Source organism: Arachis hypogaea, chromosome 12, assembly GCF_003086295.3.
Source record: "Arachis hypogaea cultivar Tifrunner chromosome 12, arahy.Tifrunner.gnm2.J5K5, whole genome shotgun sequence".
In the NCBI taxonomy this organism is placed as follows: domain Eukaryota; kingdom Viridiplantae; phylum Streptophyta; class Magnoliopsida; order Fabales; family Fabaceae; genus Arachis; species Arachis hypogaea.
Genome location: NC_092047.1, coordinates 41,598,959 through 41,616,222, shown reverse-complemented (window position 1 = coordinate 41,616,222; position 17,264 = coordinate 41,598,959). Strand labels below are relative to the sequence as shown.

General features: G+C 38.8%; 1 non-coding gene across 1 annotated transcript; it reads left to right on the top strand.

Annotated features, from left to right (window-relative positions):
- Nucleotides 1-14,629: 14,629 nt before the first annotated feature.
- On the top strand, nt 14,630-14,737 carry LOC112731527 (small nucleolar RNA R71). The gene has a single exon (XR_003167301.1). It is a non-coding gene; the product is annotated as a small nucleolar RNA R71 (small nucleolar RNA).
- The last annotated feature ends 2,527 nt before the right edge of the window (nt 14,738-17,264 follow it).

Genomic DNA, 17,264 nt, shown 5'->3' with positions numbered 1-17,264 from the left:
AAAATAATTAAACTGTTTTAAAATTTAAAATTCATGTACTTCTTTTTCTTTTTCAATTAAAAACACTTTTTTTAAGAAAGGTGATGGATTCATAGGACATTCATAGCTTTAAGGCATAAACTTTAAATTTTATTAATCATGGAATGACAATAAAACTTAAAAATAAATATAAGAGCAAACTAATAATAATAGAAGACAGAAAAGTAAAAAAAAAACAGAAAAATAAATGACTCTTAAAATAGACTCTTAATAATAAAGGTTATCACAGAGTTAGGACTCAACAACCTTGATCTTGAGAAGTGGATTCTCCCTCAATCTGTGGGGTGCTTGGTCCTTCAAGGGAGAGCTTCTGGCGCTTCAGCTCCTGTAGCTCACGCCCCTGCTTCTTCTGTTCCTTCAACAGTTTGCAGAGCATGCAGCTTTGATTCTGCTGTTCTTCCTTAAGTTGTTCCATAGCTTCTTGTAGCTTGGTAACAGATGCTTCTAGGTGGGTCCAGTAGTCAATTTCAGGAATTTCTGGGAGGAACTCCTGCGCCCTCCTTTTTATGGAGTTGTCTTGCACTTGTCCTTCCATTGACTTCTTGGTGATTGGGTGTTCGATTGGAATGAATTCATCTACTCCCATCCTCACACCAGTATCTTTACATAGCAGAGAAATTAAGCTTGGGTAGGCCAGTTTGGCTTCAGTGGAGTTCTTGTTTGCAATTGTGTAAATCTCACAAGAAATCAGATGATGAATCTCCACTTCTTTTCCAAGCATAATACAATGAATCATCACTACTCTTTTGACAGTGACCTCAGAGCGGTTGCTAGTAGGCAATATAGAACGCCCAATAAAGTCCAACCAGCCTCTTGCAACTGGTTTGAGATCTCCCATCTTGAGTTGGTTTGGGACACCTTTTGAATTGGTTATCCACTTAGTTCCAGGGAGGCATATATCCTCTAGAACTTGATCCAACCCCTTATCTACTCTCACCATTCTCCTATTAAAGGATTCTGGATCATCTTGTAGTTGAGGCAGTTTGAAAACCTCTCTTATTTTGTCCAGATGGAAGTAAATAAGCCTCCCTCTGACCATGGTTCGGTAGGTATGGAAGGCGGTTCTAGTTATTCTATGCTTATCTGTTAGCCACAGATTTGAGTAGAATTCCTGAACCATCTTTCTTCCAACCTTTGTTTCAGGATTAGCTAGAATTTCCCATCCTCTGTTTCGAATTTGCTCTTGGATCTCCGGATATTCAACTTCTTTCATATTGAATTTAACTTCCGGGATCACTAACCTCAGACCCATTATTTTGTGGTAATGGTATGCATGTTCTTTGGTTAGGAGCCTCTCTTGATTCCAAAGACTCTTTGGAGTATTCTCTTTCTTGCCTCTTGATTTGGTTTGCTTTCCCTTAGGTGCCATGATCTTGATGAGTCTTTGCTTAGTGATCACGGAAAAACACACCAAACTTAGAGGTTTGCTTGCCCTCAAGCAAAAGAAAGGAAAGGGGAGAGAGAGGAGAAGAGGCAAATTCGAATGGTGGAGAGGAGGGGATGGCCGAATGTGTATTTATAAGAGGAGGGGGGATTTCGAAAATTTTGAAAGAGATATGCCATAGAGATATGATTGGTGGAAGAAAATAAAATCATGATATGAAAAAGATGAGATTTTCAATTGAAAAAGATATAAAGAGGTTAAATCTGATAATTTGGTTATGCATCTAAGAAATAAGAGATGATATGATGGGTTTGAAAAGATTTGAAAAGAAATTGAAAAGATACTTGAGTTTTTGAAGAAGATTTGGGATGGATTTGAAAGAAAATAGAAAAAGAGATTTAGAGAATTGTTGAATTTTTGAAAATTGAGGGTGAATAATGAAAGTTTGAAACATGTTTATGCAGAAAATTATGAGTTAAAACATGAAAATTTGAAAAAAAATTTGAATTTGGAAACAAAATCTGCTCCCCCTGCCTTTCTAGCGTTAAACACCCAGAATGGTATCCATTCTGGCGTTTAACGCCCAATCGTTGGCCATTATGGGCGTTTAATGCCCAGCCAGGTACCATGGCTGGCGTTAAATGCCAGAAACCCCTTTATCACTGGGCGTTTTGCTGATCGCCCAGGATGCTGCAATTCTGGCGTTAAACGCCCAGAATGGTGCCAATTCTAGCGTTTAATGCCCAAAATGGTACCTTTACTTGCGTTAAACGCCAGAATGGTACCCATTCTGGCTTTTAACGCCCAAAATGCCCTTTACTGGTGTTTTCTTGTCAGCAAGCTCCTTTTCTCTGCTTTTTGCACTGAATCCTTCTGTAACGCTGTGAATTCCTTCAATTTTGATGATTAACCTTTGAAGAAAGTGTATATCAAATTTCTACAAGTATTATTTAAAACAAATAACTTGCTAATGGCTGGGTTGCCTCCCAGCAAGCGCTTCTTTATTGTCTTTAGCTGGACCTTTACTGAGCTTCATTCAAGCCTCAGTTTTGAGCATTCTTGCTCAAAATTGCTTTCAAGATAATGTTTGATTCTTTGTCCATTAACAATGAACTTTTTGTCAAAATCAATATCTTGAAGCTCAACATATCCATATGGTGACACTCCTGTAATCACATATGGTCCCCTCCACCGGGATTTTAATTTCCCGGGGAATAATCTGAGCCTAGAGTTGAACAGCAGAACTTTTTGTCCTGGCTCAAAGACTCTGGATGACAATTTCTTGTCATGCCACTTTTTTGCTTTTTCCTTATAAATTTTTGCATTTTCAAAAGCATTAAGTCTAAACTCCTCTAGCTCATTTAGCTGGAGAAATCTTTTCTCACCAGCTAACTTAGCATCCAGGTTTAGGAATCTGGTTTCCCAGTAGGCTTTATGTTCCAGTTCCACGGGCAGATGACAGGCCTTGCCATACACAAGCTGGTATGGAGAGGTTCCTATAGGAGTCTTGAATGCTGTTCTGTATGCCCACAGAGCATCATCCAAGCTCTTTGCCCAATCCTTTCTACAGGAAATTACAGTCCGTTCTAGGATTCTTTTTAGCTCTCTATTAGAGACTTCAGCCTGCCCATTTGTCTGTGGATGATACGGAATTGCTACTTTGTGGCTAATTTCATATCGGACCATGGTAGAGTAAGGCTGTTTATTGCAAAAATGGGTGCCTCCATCACTGATTAGTACTCTGGGAACACCAAATCTGCTGAAAATATGTTTCTGGAGGAACTTCAGCACAGTCTTGGTATCATTAGTGGGTGTGGCAATTGCCTCCACCCATTTAGATACGTAGTCTACTGCCATCAGAATGTAAGTGTTTGAGTATGATGGTGGGAAATGACCCATGAAGTCAATACCCCATACATCAAACAACTCAATCTCTAAGATCCCTTGTTGAGGCATGGCGTAACCATGAGGTAAGTTGCCAGCTCTTTGGCAACTGTCACAGTTACGCACAAACTCTCGGGCATCTCTATAGAGAGTAGGCCAGTAGAAGCCACATTGGAGGACTTTAGTGGTTGTGCGCTCACTTCCGAAATGTCCTCCATACTGTGATCCATGGCAATGCCACAGGATCTTCTGTGCCTCCTCTCTAGGGATGCATCTGCGGATCATTCCGTCTGCACATCTCTTAAAGAGATATGGTTCATCCCACAAGTAGTACTTTGCATCAGAAATTAGTTTTTTCTTTTGCACCCTACTGTACTCCTGGGATATGAACCTCATAACTTTATAATTTGCAATGTCTGCAAACCATGGTGCTTCCTGAATGGCAAAGAGTTGCTCATCTGGAAAGGTCTCAGAGATTTCAGTAGAAGGGAGGGACGCCCCAGCTACTGGTTCTATCCAGGACAAGTGATCAGCTACCTGGTTCTCTGTCCCTTTTCTGTCTCTTATTTCTATATCAAACTCTTGCAGAAGCAACACCCATCTTATGAGCCTGGGTTTTGAATCCTACTTTGTGAGTAAATATTTAAGAGCAGCATGGTCAATGTACACAATCACTTTTGATCCTACTAAATAGGATCTAAACTTGTCAATGGCATAAACCACTACTAGCAGCTCTTTTTCTGTGGTTGTGTAATTCTTCTGTGTGTTATTTAGAACACGACTGGCATAGTAAATGACATGCAGAAGCTTGTTATGCCTTTGTCCCAACACTGCACCAATGGCATGGTCACTGGCATCACACATTAATTCGAATGGTAATGTCCAGTCAGGTGCAGAGATGTTTGGTGCTGTGACCAGCTTGGCTTTCAGGGTTTCAAATGCCTACAGACACTCTGTATCAAACACAAATGGCGTGTCAGCAGCTAGCAGGTTGCTTAGAGGTTTTGCAATTTTTGAAAAATCCGTTATGAACCTCCTATAGAATCCTGCATGCCCTAGAAAGCTTCTGATTGCCTTAACATTGGCAGGTGGTGGTAATTTTTCAATCACCTCTACCTTGGCTTGATCCACCTCTATTCCCTTGCTTGAAATTTTGGGCCCAAGGAAAATTCCTTCAGTCACCATAAAGTGACATTTTTCCCAATTTAAGACCAGGTTAGTCTCTTGGCACCTTTTCAGGACAAGTGCTAGATGATCAAGACAGGAGCTGAATGAGTCTCCAAATACTGAGAAGTCATTCATGAAGACTTCCAGGGACTTCTCTACCATATCAGAGAAGATAGAGAGCATGCACCTCTGAAAGGTTGCAGGTGCATTGCACAAACCAAAAGGCATTCTTCTGTAAGTGAATACTCCAGATGGACATGTGAATGCTATTTTCTCTTGGTCTTGAGGATCCACTGCAATTTGGTTGTAGCTTGAATAGCCATCCAAAAAGCAGTAGTATTCATGGCCTGCTAGTCTCTCTAGCATCTGGTCTATGAATGGTAAAAGAAAATGATCCTTTCTGGTGGCTGTATTGAGCCTTCTGTAGTCAATACACATACGCCACCCTGTAACTATTTTTGTGGGAACCAGTTCATTCTTTTCATTATGAACTACTGTCATGCCTCCCTTCTTGGGGACAACTTGGACAGGGCTCACCCAGGGGCTATTAGAAATAGGATAAATAACCCCAGCCTCTAGTAACTTAGTGACCTCTTTCTGCACCACCTCCTTCATGGCTGGATTTAGCCGCCTCTGTGGTTGAACCACTGGCTTAGCATCATCCTCCAATAGGATCTTGTGCATGCATCTTGCTGGGCTAATGCCCTTAAGATCACTTATGGACCACCCAAGAGCTGTCTTGTGTGTCCTTAGCACTTGAATTAGTGCTTTCTTTTCTTGTGGATTTAAAGCAGAGCTTATGATCACTGGAAAAGTGTCACCCTCTCCCAAAAATGCATATTTCAGGGATGGTGGTAGTGGTTTGAGCTCGGGTTTAGGAGGTTTCTCCTCTTCCTGAGGGATTTTTAGAGGTTCTTTTATTTCCTCTAGTTCCTCCAGATCAGGCTGAACATCTTTAAAGATGTCCTCTAGCTCTGATTCAAGACTCTCAATCATATTGATCTCTTCCACCAAAGAGTCAATAATATCAGTGTTCATGCAGTCATTTGATGTGTCTAGATGCTGCATAGCTTTGACAGCATTTAACTTGAACTCATCCTCGTTGACTCTCAGGGTCACTTCCCCTTTTTGTACATCAATAAGAGTTCGTCCAGTTGCTAGGAAAGGTCTTCCTAGAATGAGATTTGCACTCTTGTGCTCCTCCATTTCCAGCACTATAAAGTCAGTGGGAAAGGCAAATGGCCCAACCTTGACAATCATGTCCTCAATTATGCCTGATGGATATTTAATGGAGCCATCAGCAAGTTGAAGACATATCCGGGTTGGTTTGACTTCTTCAGTCAACCCAAGCTTTCTGATAGTAGATGCGGATATTAGGTTGATACTTGCTCCAAGGTCACATAGAGCTGTCTTAGTACAAGCACCCTCTAATGTGCATGGTATCACAAAGCTTCCTAGATCTTGAAGCTTTTCTGGTAAGCTTTTCAGAATGACTGCACTGCATTCTTCAGTGAGAAACACTTTTTCAGTTTCTCTCCAATCCTTCTTATGACTTAAGATCTCTTTCATGAACTTAGCATAAGAGGGTATTTGCTCAAGTGCCTCTGCAAACGGGATCTTTATCTCAAGAGTCCTGAGATAATCTGCAAAGTGGGCAAATTGTTTATCTTGTTCCGCTTGGGGGAGTTTTTGAGGATAAGGCAACTTGGCTTTATATTCTTCAACCTTAGTTGCTGCAGGTTTATTCCCTACAGAAGTGGTTGAAGAAGCCTTCTTAGAGGGGTTACTATCAGCACTTGCAGGTGTCTGATCCCTCATTGGCATTTGAACACCAGGATTGGGTGCAGCATGGGCATTTAACGCCAGCTTCCCACCCTTTTCTGGCATTTGAACGCCAGAACTGGGCAAGGAATGGGCGTTTAACGCCAACTTTTCTCCCTTTTCTGGCATTTGAACGCCAGAATTATTCCTCTCTGGGCTCTTGCTGTCTTCAGAGGGATTTTGGACAGTGGTTTGATCATCCTCTGTCATTTGTTCCTTTCTTGACTTTTTGCTACTTTGAACTGAATTATTCAATGTCTTCCCGCTCCTTAGTTGAACAGCTTGGCATTCTTCTGTTATCTGTTTAGATAGCTGCTGTCTTGTCTGATTTAATTGTGCTTCTATATTCTTGTTAGCATTTTTAGTGTCTTGGAGCATCTCCTTGAATTCTGCTAATTGTTTTGTCATTAGAAATAATTGCTGATTTAGTTCAACAATCTGTTCTTGAAAATTATGATCAGTAGTTGCTACCATAGCTTCTTTTTCTTTGGAGGGCTCATTGCTTGAGTATAGATGTTGATTTCTAGCAACTGTATCTATGAGTTATTGAGCCTCTTCAATTGTCTTTCTCATGTGTATAGATCCACTAGCTGAGTGGTCTAGAGACATTTGAGCTCTTTCTGTAAGCCCATAGTAGAAGATGTCTAACTGTACCCACTCTGAAAATATTTCAGAGGGGCATTTCCTTAGCATCCCTCTATACCTCTCCCAGGCATTATAAAGGGATTTATGATCCTCTTGTTTAAAGCCTTGGATGTCTAGCCTTAGCTGTGTCATCCTTTTTGGAGGGTAAAATTGATTCAGGAATTTGTCTGATAACTGTCTCCATGTTTTTATGCTTGCTATGGGTTGGTTATTTAACCACCTCTTAGCTTGATCTTTTATAGCAAATAGAAACAGTAATAATCTGTAGACATCTGGATCCACTTCTTTATCACGTACTGTGTCAGCAATTTGTAAGAACTGTGCCGGAAACTCAGTAGGTTCTTCCTGTGGAAGACCAGAATACTGGCAATTTCGCTGCACCATGATAATGAGCTGAGGATTTAGCTCAAAACTGCTTGCTTTGATGGGAGGTATACAGATGCTACTCCCATATGCAGCTGTAATGGGGTTGGCATATGACCCCAGAGTCCTTCTGGACTGTTCACTTCCACTTATGTCCATGATGGAGAAAAGGGAATTGATATGAATTTTTTTTAAAAAAAAAATTTTTTAATTAATTAAAAGTAACCGAAAAAAATAAAACAAAATAAATGGAAGATAAAATAAAATTTTCGAAAATTAGAAGAAAATAAAAACAAATTGAAAACTAAATTAATTAATTGATTAAAAAGATTTTGGAAATTAGCAATCAAAAGATATGATTGAAAATTATTTTGAAAAAGATATGAAAAGATCAATTTTTGAAATTAGAATTTTGACTTGATTAAAAAGAAAAGATATGATTTTGAAAATCTTTGACTATTTTAATGCTAATTTTCGAAAATTATGAGTAAAATAAGGAAAAGATATTTTTTTGATTTTTAAATTTTAATGAGGAAAGAGAAAAACAACAAAACGACACTAAACTTAGAAACTTTAGATCAAAACAAAGAGAACAAACAAGAAAACTTTGAATGTCAAGATGAACACCAAGAACACTTTGAAGATCAAGATGAACACCAAGAACAAATTTTTGAAAAATTTTGAAGTAAATAAAAGCACAAAAACACACCATGGTGCACGAAATTGTGATCAACACTGGCGCCATCAACATGGTACGCTCAATTGTAATCTCAACTTTTTATCACAACTTCGCACAACTAACCAGCAAGTGCACTGGGTCGTCCAAGTAATAAACCTTACGCGAGTAAGGGTCGATACCACGGAGATTGTTGGTATGAAGCAAGCTATGGTCATCTTGTAAATCTCAGTCAGGCGGATATAGAGTGGTTATGGAGTTTTCGAATATTAATAATAAAATAGGGATAGAAATACTTATGTAAATTCTTGGTGAGAATTTCAGATAAATGCATGGAGATGCTTTCGTCCCTCTAAACCTCTACTTTCCTGCTGTCTTCATCCAATCAGTCTTACTCCTTTCTATGGCTGGCTTTATGTAAGGACATCACCGTTGTCAATGGCTACTTTTGATCCTCTCTGAAAAATGGTCCGATGCGCTGTCACTGCATGGCTAATCATCTGGAGGCATCACCCTTGTCAATGGCTGCATCCCATCCTCTTGTGAAAATGGTCCAAATGCTCTGTCACAGCACGGCTAATCATCTGAGGTTCTCGGTCATACTGGAATAGGATTCACCCTCCTTTTGCGTCTGTCACTACGCCCAGCACTCGCGAGTTTGAAGCTCATCACAGTCATTCAATCCCTGAATCCTACTCGGAATACCACAGACAAGGTTTAGACTTTCCGGACTCTCATGAATGCCGCCATCAATCTAGCTTATACCACGAAGATCCTGATTAAGAGATCCAAGAGATACTCATTCAATCTAAGGTAGAACAGAAGTGGTTGTCAGGCACGCGTTCATAGGGAATGATGATGATTGTCACGTTCATCACATTCAGGTTGAAGTGCGAATGAATATCTTAGAAGCGGAATAAGTTGAATTGAATAGAAAAACAGTAGTACTTTGCATTAATCTTTGAGGAACAGTAGAGCTCCACACCTTAATCTATGGAGTGTAGAAACTCTACCGTTAAAAATACATAAGTGAATAGAAGGTAAGCATGGCCGAATGGCCAGCCTCCCATGGAGGTCTAGAGATCTAAAAATGATCAAAAGATGGTTCCAAGATGTCTAATACAATAGTAAAAAGTCTTATTTATAATAAACTAGCTACTAGGGTTTACAGAAATAAGTAATTGATGCATAAATCCACTTCCGGGGCCCACTTGGTGTGTGCTTGGGCTGAGCTTGAATGTTACACATGCAGAGGCTCTTTCTGGAGTTGAACGCCAGGTTATAACGTATATCTGGCGTTCAACTCTGGTTTGTGACTTGTTTCTGGCGTTTAACTCTAGACAGCAGCATAGAACTGGCGTTCAATGCCCTTTTACGTCATCTAAAATCGTTCAAAGTATGGAGTATTATACATTGCTAGAAAGCTCTGGATGTCTAATTTCCAACGCAATTAGAAGCGCGCCATTTTGAGTTCTGTAACTCCAGAAAATTTACTTTGAGTGCAGGGAGGTCAGAATCCAACAGCATCAGCAGTCCTTCTTCAACCTCTGAATCTGATTTTTGCTCAAGTCCCTCAATTTCAGCCAGAAAATACCTGAAATCACAGAAAAACACACAAACTCATAGTAAAGTCCAGAAATGTGAATTTAACATAAAAACTAATGAAAACATCCCTAAAAGTAACTAGATTCTACTAAAAACATACTAAAAACAATGCCAAAAAGCGTATAAATTATCCGCTCATCACAACACCAAACTTAAATTGTTGCTTGTCCCCAAGCAACTGAAAATCAAATAGGATAAAAAGAAGAAAATATACTATAAATTCCAAACTATCAATGAAACATAGCTCCAATCAGATGAGCGGGACTTGTAGCTTTTTGCCTCTTGAATAGTTTTGGCATCTCACTTTATCCATTGAGGTTCAGAATGATTGGCATCTATAGGAACTCAGAGTTCAGATAGTGTTATTGATTCTCCTAGTTCAGTATGATGATTCTTGAACACAGCTATTTTATGAGTCTTGGCCGTGGCCCTAAGCATTTTGTTTTACAGTATTACCACCGGATACATAAATGCCACAGACACATAATTGGGTGAACCTTTTCAGATTGTGACTCAGCTTTGCTAAAGTCCCCAATTAGAGGTGTCCAGGGTTTTTAAGCACACTCTTTTTTTTTTTGCTTTGGACCTTGACTTTAACTGCTCAGTCTCAAGTTTTCACTTGACACCTTCACGCCACAAGCACATGGTTAGGGACAGCTTGGTTTAGCCGCTTAGACCAGGATTTTATTCCTTTAGGCCCTCCTATCCACTGATGCTAAAAGCCTTGGGATCGCTTTTATTTGCCCTTGCCTTTTGGTTTTAAAGGTTATTGGCTTTTTGCTCTTGCCTCTTGGTTTTAAGAGCTTTTGGCTTTTTCTGCTTGCTTTTTTCTTTTTCTTTCTATTTTTTTTCGCCTATTTTGTTTTTTTTTTTCTACAAGCTTTGTTCTTTGCTGCTTTTTCTTGCTTCAAGAATCATTTTTATGATTTTTCAGATTATCAAATAACATGTCTCCTTGTCATCATTCTTTCAAGAGCCAACATATTTAACATTCTTAAACAACAACTTCAAAAGACATATGCACTGTTCAAGCATTCATTCAGAAAACAAGAAGCATTGTCACCACATCAATATAATTAAACTAAGTTCAAGGATAAATTTGAAACTCATGTACTTCTTGTTCTTTTGAATTAAAATATTTTTCATTTAAGAGAGGTGATGGATTCATAGGACATTCATAACTTTAAGACATAGTTACTAACTACTAATGATCATGTAATGAAGACACAAACATAGATAAGCACTTAACATAGAAAACGTAAAATAGAGAATGTAAGAACAAGGAATGAGTCCACCTTAGTGATGGTGGCGTTTCCTTCTTGAGGAACCAATGATGTCCTTGAGCTCTTCTATGTCTCTTCCTTGCCTTTGTTGCTCCTCCCTCATTGCTTTTTGGTCTTCTCTTATTTCATGAAGGAAAATGGAGTGCTCTTGATGTTCCACCCTTAGTTGTCCCATGTTGGAACTTAATTCTCCTAGGGAGGTGTTGATTTGCTCCCAATAGTTTTGTGGAGGAAAATGCATTTGAGGCATCTCCGGGATCTCATGGTGATGAGCTTCCTGCGCCTATTGAGCTCCATGAATGGGCTCTCTTGCTTGCTCCATCCTTTTCTTAGTGATGGGCTTCTCTTCCTTAATGGGAATGTCTCCTTCTATGAAAGCTCCAGCTGAGTAACATAGATGGCAAATAAGATGAGGAAAAGCTAGCCTTGCCATGGGGGAGGACTTTTCGGCTATTTTGTAGAGTTCAAGGGAGATGACTTCATGAACTTCTACTTCCTCTCCAATCATGATGCTATGAATCATGATAGCCCGATCCACAGTAACTTCAGATCAGTTGCTAGTGGGGATGATGGAGCGTTGGATGAACTCCAACCATCCTCTAGCCATAGGTTTGAGGTCCAGTCTTCTTAGTTGAACCGGCTTGCCTTTGGAGTCAATCTTCCATTGAGCTCCTTCCACACATATGTCCATGAGGACTTGGTCCAACCTTTGATTAAAGTTGACCCTTCTAGTGTAGGGGCGCTCATCTCCTTGCATCATAGGCAAGTTAAACGCCAACCTCACATTCTCCGGGCTAAAATCTAAGTATTTCCCCCGAAGCATTGTAACATAATTTTTTGGATTCGGGTTCTTACTTTGATCATGGTTCCTAGTGATCCATGCATTGGCATAGAACTCTTGAACCATTAGGATGCCGACTTGTTGGATGGGGTTTGTTAGGACTTCCCAACCTCTTCTATAGATTTCATGTCGGATCTCTGGATACTCATTCTTCTTGAGCTTGAAAGGGACCTCAGGGATCACCTTCTTCTTGGCCACAACATCATAGAAGTGGTCTTGATGAGCTTTGGAGATGAATCTTTCCATCTCCCATGACTCAGAGGTGGAAGCTTTTGTCTTCCCTTTCCCTTTTCTAGAGGATTCTCCGGTCTTAGGTGCCATTCAATGGTAATGGAAAAACAAAAAGCTTATGCTTTTACCACACCAAACTTAGAATTTTGCTCGCCCTCGACCAAAAAAAAAAGAATAGATGAAGAAGAAGAAGAAATAGAGGAGAGGGAGAAGGGGTTGTGTTTCGGCCAAGAAAGGGAAGAGAGGGTTGTGTTGTGTGAAAATGAGGAGTAATGGAGGGCTATATATAGGGGAGGTTTATGGGGAAGAGTGGATGGATGTGAGTGGTGAAGTGGTGATAGGGAAGAGAGATTGAGGTGATTGGTGAAGAGTTTTGGGGAAGAGTGTTTATGGGATTGTGTGAAAGAGGGGTGAAAAGAAGTGAGTGGAGGTAGGTGGGGATCCTATGGGGTTCACAGATCCTGAGGTGATCCTGTGAGGTCCACAGATCCTGAGGTGTTCAAGGATTTACAACCTTGCACCAAATTAGGCATGCAAAATGCCCCTGCACACAACTCTGGGCGTTCAGCGCCAGATTGGTGCTTGTTTTGGGCGTTGAACGCCCATTTGTTGCCCATTTCTGGCGTTGAACGCCAGAACCATGCTTGTTCTGGGCGTTCAGTGCCAGCTCTTCTCCAGGGTGCATTTCTGGCATTCAAACGCCTAGATGCTGCCCATTTCTGGCGTTCAGCGCCAGAACCATGCTCTGTTCTGGCGTTGAACGCCCAAAACATGCTTATTACTGGCGTTTAAACGCCAGTAAGGTCTTCCTCCAGGGTGTGATTTTTCTTCGGTTATTTTTTATTCTGTTTTCAATTTTTTATATTTATTTTGTGACTCCACATGATCATGAACCTAATAAAACATGAAAAACAATGAAAATTAGATAAATAAACATTGGGTTGCCTCCCAACAAGCGCTTCTTTAATGTCAATAGCTTGACAATGGGCTCTCATGGGGCTTCACAGATGTGCAGAGCTTTGTTGAGACCTCCCAACACCAAACTTAGAGTTTGGATATGGGGGTTTGACACCAAACTTAGAGTTTGGTTGTGGCCTCCCAACACCAAACTTAGAGTTTGACTGTGGAGGCTTTGTTTGACTCTGCTTTGAGAGAAGCTTATTGTGCTTCCTCTCCATGGGTATAGAGAGAGATCCTTGAGTTTTAAACACAAGGTTGTCCTCATTTAATTGAAGGATCAATTCTCCTCTGTCCACATCAATCACAGCTCTTGCTGTGGCTAGGAAGGGTCTTCCAAGGATGATGAATTCATCCTCATCCTTCCCAGTGTCTAGGACTATGAAATCAGTAGGGATGTAAAGGCCTTCAACCATTACTAACACGTCCTCTACTTGTCCATAAGCCTGTTTTCTTGAATTGTCTGCCATCTCTAATGAGATTTTAGCAGCTTGCACCCCAAAGATTCCCAGTTTCTCTATTACAGAGAGGGGCATGAGATTTATTTCTGAACCAAGGTCACACAGAGCCTTAAAGATCATGGTGCCTATGGTACAAGGTATTAAGAACTTTCCAGGATCCTGTTTCTTTTGAGGCAATGTCAGTTGATCCAGATCACTTAGTTCATTGGTGAACAAGGGAGGTTCATCTTCCCAAGTCTCAATACCAAATAATTTGGCATTCAGCTTCATGATTGCACCAAGGTACTTGGTGACTTGCTCTTTAGTAACATCCTCATTCTCTTCAGAAGAGGAATACTCATCAGAGCTCATGAATGGCATAAGGAGGTTTAATGGAATCTCTATGGTCTCTAGTTGAGCCTCAGATTCTTTTGGTTCCTCAGAGGGAAGCTCCTTATTGATCACTGGGCGTCCCAAGAGGTCTTCCTCACTGGGATTCACGTCCTCTCCCACCCTTACAGGTTCGGCCATGGTAATTAATTCAATGGCCTTGCATTCTCCTTTTGGATTCTCTTCTGTATTGCTTGGGAGAGTACTAGGAGGGATTTCAATGATCCTTTTACTCAGCTGGCCCACTTGTGCCTCCAAATTTCTAATGGAAGACCTTGTTTCATTCATGAAACTTATAGTGGCCTTAGATAGATCAGAGACTAAGTTTGCTAATTTAGAGGTATTCTGTTTAGAGTTCTCTGTCTGTTGCTGAGTAGATGATGGAAAAGGCTTGCTATTGCTAAACCTGTATCTTCCACCATTATTAAAGCCTTGTTGAGGCTTTTGTTGATCCTTCCATGAGAGATTTGGATGATTTCTCCATGATGGATTATAGGTGTTTCCATAAGGTTCGCCTAAGTAATTCACCTCTGCTATTGCAGGGTTCTCAGGATCATAAGCTTCTTCTTCAGAAGATGCCTCTTGAGTATTGTTGGATGCAGCTTGCATTCCATTCAGACTCTGAGAAATCATATTGACTTGCTGAGTCAATATTTTATTCTGAGCCAATATGGCATTCAGAGTATCAATTTCAAGAACTCCCTTCTTCATAGGCATCCCATTACTCACAGGATTCCTCTCAGAAGTGTGCATGAACTGGTTATTAGCAACCATGTCAATGAGTTCTTGAGCTTCTGTAGGCGTTTTCTTTAAGTGAATGGATCCACCTACAGAGGTATCCAATGACATCTTTGATAGCTCAGATAAACCATCATATAATATATCCAGGATGGTCCATTCTGAAAGCATGTCAGAAGGACACTTTTTGGTCAGCTGCTTGTATCTTTCCCAAGCTTCATAGAGGGATTCACCTTCTTTCTGTCTGAAGGTTTGAACATCCACTCTAAGCTTGCTCAGCTTTTGAGGAGGAAAGAACATGGCTAAGAAAGCCGTGACCAGCTTATCCCAAGAGTTTAGGCTGCCTTTGGGTTGAGAGTCCAACCACACTCTAGCTCTGTCTCTTACAGCAAAAGGGAAAAGCATGAGCCTGTAGACTTCAGGATCTACTCCATTAGTCTTAACAGTATCACAGATCTGCAAGAATTCAGTTAAGAACTGAAAAGGATCTTCAGATGGAAGTCTATGAAACTTGCAGTTCTGCTGCATCAGAGAAACTAATTGAGGTTTCAGCTCAAAGTTGTTTGCTCCAATGGCAGGAATGGAGATGCTTCTTCCATGTAAATTGGAACTTGGTGCAGTAAAGTCACCAAGCATCCTCCTTGCATTATTGTTGTTGGGTTCGGCTGCCATCTCCTTTACTTGTTCAAAATTTTCAATAAGGTTGTCTCTGGATTGTTGTAATTTAGCTTCTCTTAGTTTCCTTTTCAGAGTCCTTTCAGGTTCTGGATCAGCTTCAACAAGAATGCCTTTTTCCTTGTTCCTGCTCATAAGAAAGAGAAGAGAACAAGAAAAGAAGAGGAATCCTCTATGTCACAGTAAAGAGGTTCTTTATTGTTAGTAGAAAAAGAAAAGGAATAGGGGTGAAGAAAAATGAAGAATCCAAACACAAGGGTATAGGATAGGAGCAGTGATGTGAGATGAAGAGAAGTGTTAGTAGATGAATAAATAATTAGAAGGAGATGAGGGAGAAGGATTTTCGAAAATTATTTTTGAAAAAGGGTTAGTGATTTTCAAAAATAGTTTTTGAAAAAGGTTAGTAATTTTCGAAATTTTAAAATCAAAAGTTAAAATAATAAGTTAATTTAAAAAGAAATTTTGAAAAAGAGGAGAGATATTTTCGAAAATTAGAGAGAGAGAGTTAGTTAGGTAGTTTTGAAAAAGATAAGAAACAAACAAAAAGTTAGTTAGTTAGTTGAAACAAATTTTGAAAAGATAAGAAGTTAGGAAGTTAGAAAAGATATTTTGAAATCAAATTTTTGAAAAAGATAAGATAAGAAGATATTTTTGAAAAGATATGATTGAAATTAGTTTTGAAAAAGATTTGATTTTTAAAATCACAATTAATGACTTGATTCACAAGAAATCACAAGATATGATTCTAGAACTCAAAGTTTGAATCTTTCTTAACAAGCAAGTAACAAACTTGAAATTTTTGAATCAAAACATTAATTGATGATGTTATTTTCGAAAATTATGAGATAAAATTAAGAAAAAGATTTTTGAAAAATATTTTTATAATTTTCGAAAATAACTAAGAAAAATGAAAAAGATTTGATTTTTGAAAAAGGTTTTGAAAAAGATAAGATTTTAAAATTGAAAATTTGATTTGACTCATAAAAACAACTAGATTTTAAAAATTTTTGAAAAAGTCAACTCAAATTTTTGAATTTGATGAGAGAAAAAGGGAAAGATAATTTTTTTTTTATTTTTGAATTTTTAGTGATGAGAGGGAAAAACATGAAAAAGACTCAATGCATGAAAATTTTGGATCAAAATAATGAATGCATGCAAGAATGCTATGAATGTCAAGATGAACACCAAGAACACTTTGAATGTCAAGATGAACATCAAGAACTTATTTTTGAAAATTTTTATATGCAAAGAAAACATGCAAGACACCAAACTTAGAAATCTTTCATGTTTAGACTCTATGAATGCAAAAATGCACATGAAAAACAAGAAAAGATGCAAAACAAGAAAACATCAAGATCAAACAAGAAGACTTACCAAGAACAACTTGAAGATCATGAAGAACACCATGAATGCATGAATTTTTGGAAAAATGCAAGATGAACATGCAAATATGCAATTGACACCAAACTTTCAACTTGACTCAAGACTCAAACAAGAAACATGAAATATTTTTTATTTTTATGATTTTATAATTTTTTTTTGTATTTTCTTTAAAAAAATTTTTTTCGAAAATCATTTTGAAAAATAAAAATAAAAATAAGGATTCCAAAATTTTTAATATGAATTCCAGGAATCTTATGCTTTTTAGTCTAAAGCTCCAATCAAAGGGTTAGACATGGCTTAATAGCCAGTCAAGCTTTAGCATGAATATGGGAGTAATTCATTCAATTTTAAGCCAAAACCTTTGTCCAAAAGAATTTAGACATGGTTTTATAGCCAGCATGCTTCAACATGCTTCATGAAACTCTAGAATTCATTCTTAAAAATTCTGAAGAAAAATATATTTTTGAAAACATTTTTATTTTAAAAAATTTTTCGAAAATAAAGGAGAAATTTTTTTGAAAGATTTTTGAAAATTTTTTTTGAAAATAAAACAAAAAGAAAATTACCTAATCTGAGCAACAAGATGAACCGTCAGTTGTCCAAACTCGAACAATCCCTGGCAACGGCGCCAAAAACTTGGTGCACGAAATTGTGATCATCACTGGCGCCATCAACATGGTACGCTCAATTGTAATCTCAACTTTTTATCACAACTTCGCACAACTAACCAGCAAGTGCACTG